Genomic DNA, 17,641 nt, shown 5'->3' with positions numbered 1-17,641 from the left:
TAATTCCCCTTTTTATAAAGAGGTACTATATTTGCCCCTTTTCAGTATTCAAGTATCTCTCCAGTTCTTCACAACTTCTCAAAGATAATTGCTAATGGCTCTGAGATCTCTTCAGCCAGTTCCTTAAGTATCCTAGGATATATTTCATCAGGCCTTGTCTTCTTGAAGACATATAATTTGTTTAAGTAATTCTTAACATGTTCTTTTCCTATTGAAGCTTCAGATCCTACCCTGTTTATACTCATGTTCTCTGTTAGCCATCTGATCACTGCTATTTTTGTGTGTGTGTGAGTGTGAAAATGGAGTGTGCTGTCTTCTAATGGTTTTGGGCAGAAAGAGGCTGCAGTTAGTCGCCATCAGTCCAACTCTGCAGGAATAGGGTCTGTAGGGGCTAGTAGTTATATTTTGTTTCAGGTGTTTGAGTTGATTATTTGAATTTGTTTTTCACTTCCTTTTATTGTCATTTTTAATAGCCCAGATAAATAATCATAAGGGTAAAGAATGAAGTCTGGTCTTCTCAAGGTATTCCAGCCGCTGAATAATGAAAATTTTATGAAAGAGCGAAATTTACATTATTTTAGCCCCCGAGCCCATGAAAATGCAAAATACAAACACCAGGATACTCAGGGTTATCCTGTTATCTAGATATTTGAATTTTTCTGGAACCCAAATGCACAGCCCTGTTAGAAGTATTGTCTAGAGATTATTAGTATGCTGGGGCAGCTAATGAAAGGGAACTCTTTTAGCACTGTTGTAAACTACATTTGTCCTTTAACTACTTGGCATTACATTAAATCACCTACACATGTATCTCCAAAGACAAATTAGTTACCTTTAGCTGTTTACTAAACCCTGATAAGGCAGTCATCTGCTCCTAAAAATACAGGCATTTCCTGAAAGCAGGCATAAAGGGTGAGGGGAGCCAGGAAGAAAGTGACAAGTACAATTCTCATGTTCCTCCTGTGATTCTTGTTGTTGCTATGGTTACAGCTGTACCTGTCACCAGTAAAGATATGGACTTGACTTCTGCTTGACCTAAGACTTTTGTGATATGGTTATGTGCTTGAGAATGACTTCTCTTATCTCCTGCTGATGATTAGTCCAACTTAGAATTTACATTAATGTCTGGAGCTTGCACTTCCAAAGAATACAGATCCCTGACTGATAAGTAAGGGATTGTATAGATGGCCCTGTTAGGAAACAATAAAAGACTTCCAAATAGTGTTTTTTTTAAATGTGTTTTTGGGTGGCACTCTTATTTCCCACCTAAACCCAAATGATTTGCTTCTTTTTCTTTCCCCTCAGTTATGCCTCTAACTCCTCCATCTCCCTTCTCAATTCTGACCTCTTTTACCTCTCCACTCTTTAATTGCGGAAATATTATAGACTCTAAGATCTCCTTTCCACTTCACATAGATACAGTTTGCAAGTCTGCCTACTACAAAGCCACATTTTGGTATGAAAAGGTATCTTTACAGTGGTTGAGTGAGCCCTAGTTATTTACATGTGACCTTCATATTTCAAGAAATCAGGGAGAACAAGCAGGGCATCAGTCTCCTGGACTGGAGGAGGAAGGGAGAAATTACTTTGTCAGTCACAGAGCCATATTTTAAGAAAGCTGGAATGCATGAGATTCCCTTATGAGAAGTCATACAGGAGCTTTGAGAGAAGCACAGGGACTGATTGTTTGTAAATTGAGTTTACCTCTTGGACATTTAGAAAACCATAACAAAAGCAAAACTCTTTATCTGTATTATGTGGCTAGTGCTAGTTTAACTGTATAACTCTTTTTTACTTTTCTGGCAGTACAGTACTTGGGCAAAACAATCTGTTCACTGGTCTCGCTGTTGCAGCATAGCTCATGACTATCCCTACTTTAATGACAGGTTTCAGAGTAGCAGCCATGTTAGTCTATATCCGCAAAAAGAAAAGGAGGACTTGTGGCACTGTCAAGGTTCCTTCCCCACTCTGAACGCTAGGGTTCAGATGTGGGGATCTGCATGAAAACCTCCTAAGCTTACATTTACCTACTTAGGTTAAAACTTACCCAAGGTACAAACTATTTTACCTTTTGCCCTTGGACTTTTGCTGCCACCACCAAATGTCTAACACCGGTTACTGGGAAAGAGTTAGTTTGGAAACGTCTTTCCCCCCAAAATCCTCCAAAATCTTACCCCCCCTTTCCTGGGGAAGGTTTGATAAAAATCCTCACCAATTTGCATAGGTGAACACAGACCCAAACCCTTGGATCTTAAGAACAATGAAAAAACATTCCATTTCTTAAAAGAAGAATTTTAGTAGAAGAAAAAGTAAAAAGAATCACCTATGTAAAATCAGGATGGTAAATACCTTGCAGGGTAATTAGATTCAAAACATAGAGAATCCCTCTAAGCAAAACTTTAAGTTATAAAAAGACACAAAAACAGGAATATCCATTCCATTCAGCACAGCTTATTTTCTCAGCCATTTAAAGAAAACAGAATCTAACACATATCTAGCTAGATTACTTATTAAGTTCTAAGACTTCATTCCTGTTCTGTCCCCGGCAAAAGTATCACACAGACAGAGAGAGAGGCTTTGTTTCTCCCTCCCCCCAGCTTTTGAAAGTATCTTGTCACCTCATTGGTCATTTTGGTGAGGTGCCAGTGAGGTTATCCTAGCTTCTTAACCCTTTACAGGTGAAAGGGTTTTTCCTCCGGCCAGGAGGGACCCCAAAGGTGTCTACCCTTCCCTTCACACCCATGACAGGCACCTTAGAGACTAACAAATGTATTTGTTAGACTCTAAGGTGCCACAAGTCCTCCTCCTTTATCCCTACTTTGACGCTGTCATAACTGTAAAGGGAATTTAAATTCCTCCTGGCCAGAGGAAAAACCCTTTCACCTGTAAAGGGTTAAGAAGCTAAGATAACCTCACTGGCACCTGACCAGAATGACCAATGATGAGCCAAGATACTTTCAAAGCTGAAGTGGGGGGGAAGGGTCTTCTCTGTCTGTGTGATGCTTTTGCTGGGACCAGAGCAGGAATGCAGGTCAGAACTCCTGTAAAGAGTTAGTAAGCAATCTAGTTAGATATGCATTAGATTCTGTTTTGGTTAAATGGCTGATAAAATAAGTTGTGCTAAATGGGATGTATATTCCTTTTTTTGTGTCTTTTTATAACTTAAGGTTTTGCCTAGAGGGATTCTCTGTGTTTTGAATCTGATTACCCTGTAAGGTATTTACCATCCTGATTTTACAGAGGTGATTCTTTTACTTTTACTTCAATTAAAATTGTTCTTTTAGATTCAAGGGTTTGGGTCTGTGTTCACCTACGCAAATTGGTGAGGATTTTTATCAAGCCTTCCCCAGGAAAGCGGGTGTGGTGCTTGGGGGGGATACTTTGCAGGGGAGACGTTTCCAAGTGGGCATTTCCCTTGTTCATTGTGTAACACTTTGGTGGTGGCACCGTTTAATCTAAGCTGGTAAGAATAAGCTTAGGGAGTCTTTCATGCAGGTCCCCACATCTGTACCCTACAGTTCAGAGTGGGGAAGGGACCTTGACAGACGCTCATTCTGCTAATTTGCTCATTCATGCATTTGCCACTTCAGACCATATTTCTGTACTTTTGTGCTTCTCTGTTCATACACTATCTCTGAGAGGGCTGTTTCAGTGTTCTGAACATTCTGGAGCTCGAGCACGTGTCATATCAAAACATGTCTATATGACTCCTGGCTCTGCACTTACCTATCAGTCTAATATATTTCTAAGGTGATTATCACTCTTGTACTTGAGCAACAGACAATAATTAGAAATAGTATTGTGTGTGCTTCAAAATGTGCTGTGTTCTCAGACCTCAGACTTCCTCCATTACTCTTTTTGTTTTCCAAATGATGTGTTTTTTCCTCCTTTATTTCCTCTCCTTTCCCCCCTTAATGTTTCTTCTTTCCTTCTACTCCTTCCCACTGTGGGTAAAGTCACATCAGACTTATTCACATCCTCTTTCATATCTGTTACTAATGATGTTGTTGATTTTTGAGGCCTTTCATAGCCATGCCTTTATCTACCTCCATTTCTCCATCTACTCCCCACCCCCAGTTTTAATTCTCTTGCACTCTGCAAGTTCAAGCTACCTCTCGTCTATTGGTGGATGATCTTTTCTAAAACACAGCTGAAAACTTCCTACAGCTTCTCTAATCGGTAAGTTCTTAGACAGTTTTCCACATAGGTACTTGCAATTACCAACTCTTCACACTTCTTATTTATTGTACTCACCTTCCTATTGCTACCTTTGACAACATCCTCTGCTGTTGTAACCACTGTGCTTTGTGAGATGTGTATAATTGACACATTGTGCAATTAAATTGTATTGTGGATTCATAACCTGCTTTAGCAAATTTACATTTTCTGGATTTGCTTAGAGCTGACAAAACAAACAAGGAAACAAGGAAAACAAGGTAATGGTCATGAGCTAGGCTCTGAAAAAAAAAGATTTGTAATTGAACTGAAACTGGCAAAATTGGATTTTCTCACTTGTTTTTGCAACAAGATGAAAACAGCCCTCTTGCTCCTTTTCCACTATGAATATAAAGCACAGTTACAAGCGAAAAATTGTCATACCTAGCAACAACAACAACAAAAACTTTAGTAGTTAAGCAGAATGTTGGGGCTGAAAGTCAAAATATACTGTAAACTCAATGTGTTATTTACATACTAAACCTGATATTTAGAGTTAGATTTAAAAAGCGATAGTGGGAGAAAATAAAAAACCTGTCATTTGTTGATTTTCAGATATTCATTTGTTGATTTTCAGCTATGCTGTAAAATAAGTGGGGGGGGGGGGGCTCTGTGGAAGGCTGAAGGTATGGGGTTTGCTTATATGCTGATGTATCTCAGGATGGTATGTTGTCTGAGTACCTTGCCTTTTGTGTTTGGCTATTCCTTTTACACAGATTCTGAATTTAACTTCCTAAATGCATGTCACTTTTGAAAAGATCCACAGAAATAAGTAAAACGTTTCCAAAATAAGCTACATCATTTCTAGTTTTCTTTAGTTTCTTTAGAAACAAGTTCCTAAGAATTTATCAGTTGTGTTGATGGAGGAAAAGAGTTCAGAGGACTGTTACAGGAGAACTGTTTTTCAGTGTGTCTATGGGCATGTGCACAGGCACATGCTTATGCGTGTTTATGTAAAGAGGCTTAAAAACAAACAAACAAGAATTAGGCCCGATCCACAAGGGTCTCAAGTGTTCAGATACTGCGTGTCACATGGCCTAACTTTTAGGCCCATAGAAAATCACAGGAACAACACTGTGATCTACAAAGTCTTAGTTAGGTGCTTACACTTCTTCTATAATGAATGGGGAGATATAGGGACCTTAGAATGCAATCCACAATGCCAGCACACTATCAGGGAGCTACTGTACCTAATCTTGCCAATGGGAGATCCTCTAAGTCAGGGAGGCACCCATCTCTGCTTATGATCCATGAAATAGAGGAAGAGCGCCTCTCCTCTGCCTAACTTGCATGCAGACCTTGTTTGGTAGGCCTGCTCAGAGGCTGCCTAATTTCACACAAAACCACTGAGGAGGTGATGAGTTCCTCCCTTTTAACTTTTAAATCAGTGGTTACTGTATTCACCTGTGATGTGGAATACTCCTGGTTCAAGTCTCTCTTCTGCTGGGATGAGGAAAAGGGATTTGAACAGGGAACTGGTATCTCAGCTGAGTGCTCTCACTGGGCCGTAGAAGAATTCTGACTCCTTTTCTGGACCAATTAATATAACATTATTAAATTAATTAATTAAAGTGGAACAACTTCAATAGGAGAAACTGAGGAAGACCCACATCAGAATATCCCACATCCCTAACTACTGGGCTAAAGTTTATAAGGAAGGGCCTCCTTTTCTCCTCTCCCTGTTCCCCTTGCTGTTTTGTTTGGAGTTAAGTGATCTCTGAATATGCCTCCCAGATCGGGACCTGCACATGACTTAGGTGGAAGAACACTTGGGCTTAGGTGGGAGATAGTTGTCTGGACACCTACTGTGAGACAGCAGTGCATCTGGTCACATGCAAGAACTTAGCTACCTAAGGAACTTTTACTGCAAAAACTTAGACACAGAGTAAGTTTAGGCACCTTGAAGGTTAGGTGGCAGCCGCGTGGTTGTTTTGGAGCTCTCAGTGGCACCTAAAGATAGGACTTAGGCACCTAAGTCCCTTTGTGGATTGGGCCAAAGGAAAGAAGAAAGGCAGGGTATGTTCATAATCATCTATTTAAAATGAAACTGGAGAGAAAGTAAAAACCCAAGCCCCTCCACTACTGAGTCCCTCTCAGGCTCTTCCTAAGTAAAGAAAGGTAGTACACAATGAAGATGGAACTAAGTGATGCACCCAAAAGGTAATATGAGAAGCCATTTTGTATAAGTTTCAAGGGCACTAGAAGTATGAATTTGACTTGACTGGAAAGTTAGAAGCAGCACCAATAACCTAAAGCCACAGACTTAGCCACACATGATTCTTACGTTTCTTAGAGTCACAATGGTCCCCAAAATCCCATTGCTCAGAAGGCCTATATCCTGAGTTGTTCAAAATTAGGGAAAAAATGAACAAAGGGCAACTTGGCTTGGTATATAAAAAAAATTCTTAACAATCCTCAACATTTGAAGATAGACTGGTACAAATTAGATGTGTTTAAGCTAAAAAAGCCCACCAAAACCACGGTGATCAGTGATCTTCAAAGCTATTGTTTAAAGCGACAAACTGACATAATGACCTAAGGAAAGAAAGGAATTCCTAAATGTAGTTGCCAGATATATGGTTTGGGTAGTTTTGATGGGACAAAAAGGCTACCCCTTTCTGGACATACGTGGCAACTTGCTTAAGTTCATCTTACGGACTGAACATCTTGAGGAAGCAAGCTTTACCATCTCACAGTATATACTAGCACCCCACTGAGCTTTTGGTTTCCCAAAACATGTCCAGACCAGACTAGGCAAGCAAAGGGAACTAAATAACATTGCCACCTCCATTGGGTTTAGCTAAATCCTGAGAAACACGTGGGTGTGATCTTCAGGTTCCTGCTTTTGTTCCCTGTATGTCATTATTATTTCTCCTCTGTTATAACTTTTTTCTCTTTCCTTTTTGTCCAGTAAAAATATGGCTTAGTCAGTCAAGACAATCTACCTTTTCCAGCACTGCAGTAATGAAAAGGAAAGCTAAAAATAATAGGTGAAATCCTAACCTAATTGAAGTCAATAGCAAAATTCCCATTGACTTTCACCCTGTATTTTTACCCTGATTAGTAAAAATGTATTAAGTTTCTAATAAGACAATATGCTATACCTGTAATTTCTACATTTTTTTTAAGTTTTATGAATCAAAACATAATTTACTCTTCGGGTAAAATAAAGATGGGTATGGTAGGATTTTCAAAGTGTAAATGAAAGAATTTAACATAGGATGTGAAAAGAAATTTAAATCAAATCATGATAAATCAAAGTCTTAACTCAAAGTGGTAAACTTAGTCTAATTCTTCAATTGTGGATCATGGAACTCTGAATCCTAAATACAGATCCTAATCAATTTGCCTCTGAAGCTTTATATATCAATCAAAAATTATGAGGCTGTCAGAAATAGTTCAACCAAAAGTAATTCTGAAGTTAAGTAACTGTTTATGTTCATAAGTAAATCAGCTAAAATCAAAATTGCCTTCCCCAACATGATAGCCATATCCACTCCTTTTCTTTTAGTCACACTTGCACGCACACACAAATGTCACGTATGTTTTAGGACCATCTAAAGTCATGTTCTGCTACTATTAATATTAGCACAAGTTACACTCTCACTTAGAATACAATAAATGCATAAAAACAATCCATTGCTTTGCTAGCAAGGAAGAACATAATTTACATTTATTTTGCACATAAATTTATATTTATTTGGATTCTTCATTCATCACATGTGCAACCGTAATATTTGAATCCTTGTAGATATAAATATTACAGGCAAATCCCATCAACTGGGGATGAATCAGACAGATTAAAATTCATGTACTTTTTCTGTGAAAAACTACAGGGAGCTTATTTTTCATGAACTCTATTGGAATATTAGATCCTGTTGATAAAGGCTACCAAACTTGTAAACTATTTTGAGAGGTTTGTTAGCAAAGTGAATGAAGAGATACTGGAATCACTTGGGGATATTCAGTTCATAAGTAAAAATCACATAATTATGCTGAAATTAATTTTTTATGCTTTGTCACACAACTGTATTTTAGACAGAACTCAAATATTTTTCATGCATATGCTTTCTAATAAAAATGGATCAGATCTCCAGCTCCTGATTTTAGTACAGTTATGCTGGTTTACACCAGCTGAGGATCTGGTCCAGATGTGTAGATTTTAAAAATGATTACGAGTCCCCTCTGGCTCCTTTATGCCATCCTGGTGATGCTGATCAGCTGTAAATGTGGATTAAGTTAAAAGGGGTTTACAGCTGATTAGCATCACTAAAGTAACATAAAGCATCCAAGCTATATTAGCACCTTGCTAGCAACAACAATGCTGAAGAATAATAGATCTTTGTTAGGAAAGATCACACTTAAATATACCAGTTACTGTCATGGCTTCCACTTCAGTACGGAAAGGCTTTGTTTTAATAGGGAAGACTGTGTCCATACAAAGAAGAGCTAAAATATAAAGATAAGGTCTGTTTCTCCCACTCATTTATGGTGGTTTAAATTAGGAATAACACACTGGATGTCTTTGGATTTACACCAGTGTAAGAATAGTTTAAATGAAAGGAGAATCTGGACCATATTTGGCTAATTAAAAGCTAATCATATGTCAGTAACAGACAGCCATTTATGTCAGCATAACTCCATTGTGTCAAATGGGCTACCCTGACTATGCCACATAAGAATCTGACCCCAAATGTCTTGCAGTATCCAAACACCATGATTTAGAGGAACTAATTGATGTAGGAAAATCAGAGAGCAGAATAGAAAAAGCCAAAATAAGAATGTATGACTGTGGGAAAAAATCTATGGTATAGATAGAATCATGGTCTTTCAAAGACATAGTTTTCCGTATCCTAGGTTGTCCATTAAGTCCATTATTTTGTCTCTGGCAATGACTTCAGGAAATCAGGATAGTGAACCCCATAGTGAACCAGCTAGTTGCCCCACGCTTCACATGGGGTTGGGTGGGTGTGCAGAGGGGAGAAAATATTCCTTCCCGACACCTGAGGCCATTATATGATACCTCTAAGTGTGACATTTGATTACTCTATCATAACATGTACATACGAATGCTGTTATTTTGAATGCTTGTATCCATAAAATCCTTTTAGTCTTGGTGCTTATGTACAGGTTTTATAATTTAGTTGTGAACGAATTTAAATAATCTATAAAATAATCGGCAGATAGCAAAGTCAGCAAATATGCATTTTTAAAGTTTATTCATTTTTACAGCTCATTAAAAAAAGACTAAAAAAATTATAATCCACCTCACCTTTTTCATCAATTTCAAAACATGCCTGATTAACTCTGTTCATTTCAAATGAATGTGATTAGTATTATGTACACATTATCTTACCAGAACAATAAGATAGCCTGGGTAATGTTGCCCCTGTCTGTGAATTAATCTGAAATTTTCCCAAAAAATCAAGGGACATATTGCTTTGTGGTTTTTCTTGTGCATACACCCCAGCCCTAGGAGGATATGAGAGGACAATGAATAACCAAAAATCAGTAAAAGTTTTTAGCCATAGTAGTTAATTTGCCTCAGTTACTATCAGTATGTTTGTGTGTACTAACCAGGACAGTGTTGAAGACAGACTTGAATGAGCTGCAAGCCTGCTAAAAGACTTCAGAAAGTGTCCTCCCTCCACCTTTAGTTAATAATCAGGAAGGAACCATGATATAGTGAGGAGATACGGCTCAAAGTGCACTACTGTGATCAGTGGAACATATATGTTTAAAGGAAATTGGATTCATAGATCTGGACTCAGCAGCCAGTCCGTCAGATAGAGCACTCTCCTGGGGACTGGAAAGGAAGTTCAGTCAACAGACCAATGAACCACTCTGTGAGAAGAGTCTGACTAGATCTCCCTGAGGAAAGGGAAGGTCTACATATGGACCATAAAAGTACTCAGGTGCAGATAAGTCCCTAGTAGGATTTAGAAAAGTGCCTAGACACTTAGGGCTAGATTTTCAAAGGGACTTAGGCACCTAACTGCTTCTTTAGGTCCTTAAGTACTGACATTCACAAAACCAGTTATCAGATGCTGCCTTACCATGTAGGTGACTAATTTTCTGCCAGTAAAGTCCCCTAGGTGTCAATGTTTATGCCAGTGCATATGTGCAAAGCTGGCAAAATTCTAATGCCTCTGACCTTCTTGATACCATAGCTCTTACCTCAACCCTGATGGGATCCTCAAAGAGAAATTCTCCTTCCTATCTTGCCTGCAGGGCCCGATCTGGTGGGTGTGCTCAAAGCATGCCTAACCCCCACAAAAGACAGCCCAGGACGAGGCTTTTTGGGGAAGGTGGGCTGGTATGCACAAGCAGCTGACCTGGTGTAGCCCATGTCCTAGCAGCTGAAACAATCTCTCTCCTGCACACCCTTTCCATATGTGTCCTAGAATGCCCAATAGCCCAGTTGCCAGGGCACTCACTTGGGATGTTGGAGACATACTCTGTCTGATTCGCAGCAGGAACTTAATCCCATGTCTGCTACCTCCGATGTGAGTGCTCTAAACACTGGGCTATAGAATTAATATCTCTCTGCTCAGCATTGCAACACCTAATTCCTAGACCGGGGTCAGTAACCTTCAGCATGTGCTCATCAGGGTAATCTGCTGGTGGGTCATGAGATATTTTGTTTACATTGACCGTCTGCAGGCACAGTCCCCCGCAGCTCCCAGCGGCTGCGGTTTGCTGTTCCCGGCCAAAGAGAACTTTGGGAAGCGGCAGCCAGCACGTCCCTGCAGTATCCCAACACTACTTCTTAAGCAGGCCGTGGTGACTGGGAAGTGTACTGATGCCACAGCTGCACACTCTGTTCACATTTTTACGTCTTTTTTTGGTAAGGAAAAGGGTTAGAAATTTATTTGTGTATATGGTCTGAGATTCTCATTTCTTTTTCTAGATCTCCCAAATTAGGAGAGAGGAAGCCACAGTCTCTCTGGACATCAGGCCATAGCTGCACATCAACATTTACAGAATGATACTCTGTGTTTCCCAAGCTAATTATAAATTTGGCCTCTAAAGGAGAGGTTGTCCCAACTTCTATGCCTATAATATGTTTGAACCCCCACCTCCTTTTCTACTGCAATGGGATTCTGATCTTTGTAGGGGTTTGTAGACAATTGTACTAGGGTCTGATGAGGTGTCAGTCTTTGTCAGCCCAGAAATAAGGTGGTTCTTGACATTGGGGTTTTCTCACTGATTAAATTGTCATAGCATATTCACTGCCTAAATGCTACCTTTTGGACACTGTCCTTTTCTTCTGTGGAAAGTGACCTTGGTGAATAATTGCATGCTCCATATATGTCAAAATAAGGAGAGAGCAGCAATTCCAAGTAATAACACTTTAAAAACTATTTGTCTCTTGTGTCTTATGTAGACTTTATGAAAATAAAAATGTTCACAAGAATTTTTTTGCCAATTTATCCTTAAAAATTAATTTAAGGAGCATTATTCTGTACGGACTTCGTGTTCTGCCTCAGAATGTTTTATTAGGTATCCTGAATTACTCCAACTCATTGTAGCAATAAATATTGAGGTCCAGGTTTTCAGTTGAGCCAAGACACCACCCACTGCTGTTGCAGGGTTGGCTTTCCTTTACTTTTGCACTCCTTCTATCTCTGAGGCTGTTAGGAGTTAGATCATTTGGAGTAACTCAGAATAGTCTTGGAACTGTTCTAAATTATACCAACTTGGAAAGGACCCCTAGAAGCCATTATACTGGCTGGGGATTGCCAGAGTGCATCATACTCTATCTACATCCTATCACCCTTCTCCCCTGATATCTCCCTGTGCTGGTGGGGTATTTGAGGTGATGACATCAGACCAGTTGCATGAGTTCTTCCTCATGCCAATGGAATTTGTAGCTGCCTGCTTAGGACTTCTTTGTAGCCCCTTTGCATTGTGGGAGAATCAAAAAAGAGTTGAAGCAACCAGACTTCATTGGTGTTAAGATCTGAAGTTTGGGTTTATACCCATCTCTGTATATGTATAGAGTATCTCACTTTATGGGACACCTTTTATGCTGTAAGTCTATGAAGAATTGTGTTAATACATATAAAATATCTCCCACACATATAAAAGGACTTTGATCCTAAGGTATTGAAACGTTTCACAAGAATATGTTGAATGGAAACCAGGTCAGCAGACATTGGCCACATGTGAAGCTTCCCCTTGGGGAAGCTATTATACTGCACCCCACTTAGCTGGCTGCTGGGTTGCCAAAGCTCCCAGAGATCCCTAGCTTCCCCACAGCACACCAGGAGGGCTGCCAAGGAACTAAAACTCCCCAGACTGGCTGGCTCCTCAGGTGACCTGCTCCGCAGCTGGTTGGCAGGATGCCCAGCTCCCTCTCACTGAACCAGTCGGCACTTTTCAAAAATGTCTGTTCTACAGAAGATTTATCATTTCTGTTTTGTTCATGATGAAAAAAATATTCTGAAATGCAACATTTTCTGCAGGCCAGAAATTCTGGTTCCCACACATCCTAAAGTATCCACATGCTCTCTTCAAATATAAAGGAATCACTTTAGTCACCATGTTAATACAGCCACTTCTAGGATGAAATGTAGCATCTATTTATAAGGGCACACTAGTGCTTCACAGAAGGGAAAGAGGAGAAGAAATAGATCATATCTAGTTGAAAGTTTTGGGGAAGTTTACATAAACAGACCACAGCTACTCAAATGAGATTTTTGACCAGGACATCACATCTAATGCCCTTGTTCTTGGGGGTGGGGGTGAAAGTGCTATGGGATCCCTAATAATCACAAGTGGTCAGGGCTTCCACTTTGTATGTCATCCAAAAGACACTTCTAGAATTATTCAGCACCATGACAGGACATTGGTTCAGTAAATACTTAGGGATAAAAACTACTGACTACATTTTGGCACCACTTCTTGTAGTACCTTCATGTCCTTGAACGCATCATGACCAAGAGATTTCAGGAAAGCAGACTTCGACTCACTCAGGGAACGGATGGCCATGATCCCCTGGGGGACTAACTTGAAGGGGAAAGGAGTCCAGGAGAGCTGGCTGTATTTCAAGGAATCCCTGTTGAGGTTACAGGGACAAACCATCCCAATGAGTCGAAAGAATAGTAAATATGGCAGGCGACCAGCTTGGCTTAATGGTGAAATCCTAGCGGATCTTAAACATAAAAAAGAAGCTTATAAGACGTGTAAGGTTGGACATATGACCAGGGAAGAGTATAAAAATATTGCTCGGGCATGTAGGAATGATATCAGGAGGGCCAAATCGCACCTGGAGCTGCAGCTAGCGAGAGATGTCAAGAGTAACAAGAAGGGTTTCTTCAGGTATGTTGGCAACAAGAAGAAAGCCAAGGAAAGTGTGGGCCCCTTACTGAATGAGGGAGGCAACCTAGTGACAGAGGATGTGGAAAAAGCTAATGTACTCAATGCTTTTTTTGCCTCTGTCTTCACTAACAAGGTCAGCTCCCAGACTGCTGCGCTGGGCATCACAAAACGGGGAAGAGATGGCCAGCCCTCTGTGGAGATAGAGGTGGTTAGGGACTATTTAGAAAAGCTGGACGTGCACAAGTCCATGGGGCCGGACGAGTTGCATCCGAGAGTGCTGAAGGAATTGGCGGCTGTGATTGCAGAGCCATTGGCCATTATCTTTGAAAACTCGTGGTGAACCTGGGAAGTCCCGGATGACTGGAAAAAGGCTAATGTAGTACCAATCTTTAAAAAAGGGAAGAAGGAGGATCCTGGGAACTACAGGCCAGTCAGCCTCACCTCAGTTCCTGGAAAAATCATGGAGCAGGTCCTCAAAGAATCAATCCTGAAGCACTTGCATGAGAGGAAAGTGATCAGGAACAGCCAGCATGGATTCACCAAGGGAAGGTCATGCCTGACTAATCTAATTGCCTTCTATGATGAGATTACTGGTTCTGTGGATGCAGGGAAAGCAGTGGATGTATTGTTTCCTGACTTTAGCAAAGCTTTTGACACAGTCTCCCACAGTATTCTTGTCAGCAAGTTAAGGAAGTATGGGCTGGATGAATGCACTATAAAGTGGGTAGAAAGCTGGCTAGATTGTCGGGCTCAACGGGTAGTGATCAATGGCTCCATGTCTAGTTGGCAGCCGGTGTCAAGTGGAGTGCCCCAAGGGTCGGTCCTGGGGCCGGTTTTGTTCAATATCTTCATAAATGATCTGGAGGATGGTGTGGATTGCACTCTCAGCAAATTTGCGGATGATACTAAACTGGGAGGAGTGGTAGATACGCTGGAGGGGAGGGATAGGATACAGAAGGACCTAGACAAATTGGAGGATTGGGCCAAAAGAAATCTGATGAGGTTCAATAAGGATAAGTGCAGGGTCCTGCACTTAGGATGGAAGAATCCAATGCACCGCTACAGACTAGGGACCGAATGGCTAGGCAGCAGTTCTGCAGAGAAGGACCTAGGGGTGACAGTGGACGAGAAGCTGGATATGAGTCAGCAGTGTGCCCTTGTTGCCAAGAAGGCCAATGGCATTTTGGGATGTATAAGTAGGGGCATAGTGAGCAGATCGAGGGACGTGATCGTTCCCCTCTATTCGACATTGGTGAGGCCTCATCTGGAGTACTGTGTCCAGTTTTGGGCCCCACACTACAAGAAGGATGTGGATAAATTGGAGAGAGTCCAGCGAAGGGCAACAAAAATGATTAGGGGTCTGGAACACATGACTTATGAGGAGAGGCTGAGGGAGCTGGGATTGTTTAGCCTGCAGAAGAGAAGAATGAGGGGGGATTTGATAGCTGCTTTCAACTACCTGAAAGGGGGTTCCAAAGAGGATGGCTCTAGACTATTCTCAATGGTAGCAGATGACAGAACAAGGAGTAATGGTCTCAAGTTGCAGTGGGGGAGGTTTAGATTGGATATTAGGAAAAACTTTTTCACTAAGAGGGTGGTGAAACACTGGAATGCGTTACCTAGGGAGGTGGTAGAATCTCCTTCCTTAGAAGTTTTTAAGGTCAGGCTTGACAAAGCCCTGGCTGGGATGATTTAACTGGGAATTGGTCCTGCTTCGAGCAGGGGGTTGGACTAGATGACCTTCAGGGGTCCCTTCCAACCCTGATATTCTATGATTCTGTGATATGTGAGATCTGACTCCTAGGATCCCCAGTCCAAAGTTGTGTGACTGCAGGCTTGGTGATATACTAGCAGTTGTATATAGTCCTGGAACCTTCATGCTCCTGCTGTCTTTTAGGGAACTGCCTGCCCTGCAGGATTAATTCATTGAGTAATATTAAGTTCCTGTAAAAAACACTTTCCTTTCCAGGAAGACAAGTGGGATTTTCATCCATATATGTACCTATAAGAAGAGTAAGGCCATTTCAACTTTTACTTATAGCATTCTCATCAGTCATCAGATATATATTGTTGCCCCTCTTCTGATCAGTAGGAGATGTTCAGCTTGGCTTCCCAGTGGAGGAGAAATAGGTGCCATAGTGTCTGGGTGTATTCCAAGTGTAAATTATTTTATTTACAGACATGCACCAGTCATGGAACAGAGATGGCCGAACAACATGCAAGGCAATCCATTCTTCCAGAAGTTTCAGCCCAATACGAAAGCCTGGTCCTCAGAGAGCAACTCCACTGCAAGAATGGTCACTAGTCAGAGACCAAGATAGATGGCAAACTCTCCTTGAGCACCCTCTACACAAAATCTAACATAGCAACACTAATAACATTACACAAAATATCTCCCCACTGCTAAATATTGGCTTTCATGTCATGAAAACTAACTTGGAATATGCAACTGTGTCAGTTGGTGACACCTGGAATAACAAACAGCTAGGTATTAAACTTTTCCTGACCTGTGAAGTTTTTGAGATTAACCCCTCCCCAAATTAAAAAAAAAATAACCCATACCAAATTGGAAAAAAAAACATTGAAATCTCACAAATTTTCATGAACCAACAATGTGAAAAAATGTTTTGGTTAAAGTAATTTGAAATGCTTTATTTCAATCTTGACCTTTTAAAAAAATAACCTCACATATTAATTAAATAAAATTGCTAAACAAAAAGTAGTTTTGAACTGAAAAATGAAACTTGTCATTTTGCAAATGTCAAAATGAGTCATTTTGACAGTGTCAAACATTTATTTTCCAAAAAGTTTCTAATTGGGAGATTTGTCATATCAGCCCTTTTCCACAAATAATGTAAGTATTGACAAATCAATATTTTTCTACCAAAAAAACCTCAATGGGAAATTCCTGATCAATTCTAACAAATATGTTATCAATAAGTAATAATTTGATTTGTAATTTAATTATCCACAGAAAAACTGTCCATGCTATATCAAACCCCACTTACATATGTTTAATTGACTAGATAAATAAAATAAATAAAGTAAGAAACTTGATTAAAAGGCCTATTTGTTAATCTGAATGGGGATTTTTTTGTTTTTTAAAGATAAACTTTTGATATAGGATTGAGTTCTGAAAAATGCCTAATTTATTTGAAACTAGCTAATAGTCCTTTAGTTTAGAAAGCATGATGAAAAATTGCTAATCAGCATAATCTCACTGAATTATTAGGAGATTTCTGAAAAGGGCAAGTTAAGTCTAATACTATGAAGAGCTCGATAATCAAATTGCATTCATTTATACAATAAATGTGGTCCTCGCACAACATTTGGATTCAGGTTGCACATTGCCATTAAATTATTATTAAATGAAATGGTAGTTTGCAGATTGCAGGGAAAAGATGTGCAAATATTATTTTGTATTAGGTTTATGCTGCATGGATTTAATTCATGCTCCATCTTCTTTGTCAATTGGACATTAGGGCTTAAAATACTGAAGACAGCTTGCATTTCCTAATAACTAACTAAATGTTGTTGGATGACTGGACTTTTAGCTCTAACTCCACATTTATTACTCACAAGAAAGGTAAAGTTATTAAATCCCATACTCCAAACCTCTGAAAATTAAATGCAACTTTCATACCAGCCATTTGGTACTAGAATTCATTTATGAGAGTCTTAAAAGACTAAAAGCTTTTCTTACTGATGATCTACATGCTGCATATACAATATTTATATACGAAACTACTTCAAATACATTTGATGATGTTCTTTCAGAAAAAAAAATATTGGAATTCTGTGTCGGTGGAAGGCTTAAAAATCTGTGTCCTTGGTTAGTGCTGCTGTGGTTTGGCAGCTACTGTAACAGTAATGCTTTGAAAATTATATTCAAGTAATTCATTGCTTCCTCTTCCTGTGCACCAAATGTAATATATTTCACAGGTTCTAATTCATCAACAGTTTGAGTGAAATTCAGTTCGGGCTCTGGATGTGTGCTGTTTGAGTGCTGAGTACAATACAGATCCTGCTTTATAGGGAACCCATTTTATTTTTAACCCCTGGGACATCATCTTTTTTGCTAATCACTCTTAATTTTATTGTT

The 17,641-nt window shown here is 39.8% G+C and overlaps 1 long non-coding RNA gene across 1 annotated transcript in view; it reads left to right on the top strand.

Annotated features, from left to right (window-relative positions):
- Positions 1–11,515, top strand: part of LOC140903689 (uncharacterized) — a 43,225-nt gene extending 31,710 nt beyond the window's left edge. The window contains exon 3 of the long non-coding RNA XR_012156332.2: positions 11,126–11,515. This is a non-coding gene — a long non-coding RNA (uncharacterized LOC140903689). The remainder of the gene's footprint in view (positions 1–11,125) is intronic.
- Positions 11,516–17,641: the final 6,126 nt, after the last annotated feature.

This window comes from Lepidochelys kempii, chromosome 1, assembly GCF_965140285.1.
Source record: "Lepidochelys kempii isolate rLepKem1 chromosome 1, rLepKem1.hap1, whole genome shotgun sequence".
NCBI lineage: Eukaryota > Metazoa > Chordata > Testudines > Cheloniidae > Lepidochelys > Lepidochelys kempii.
The sequence above is the reverse complement of the archived record's forward strand: the minus strand, read 5'-3'. Positions and strand labels throughout refer to the sequence as shown.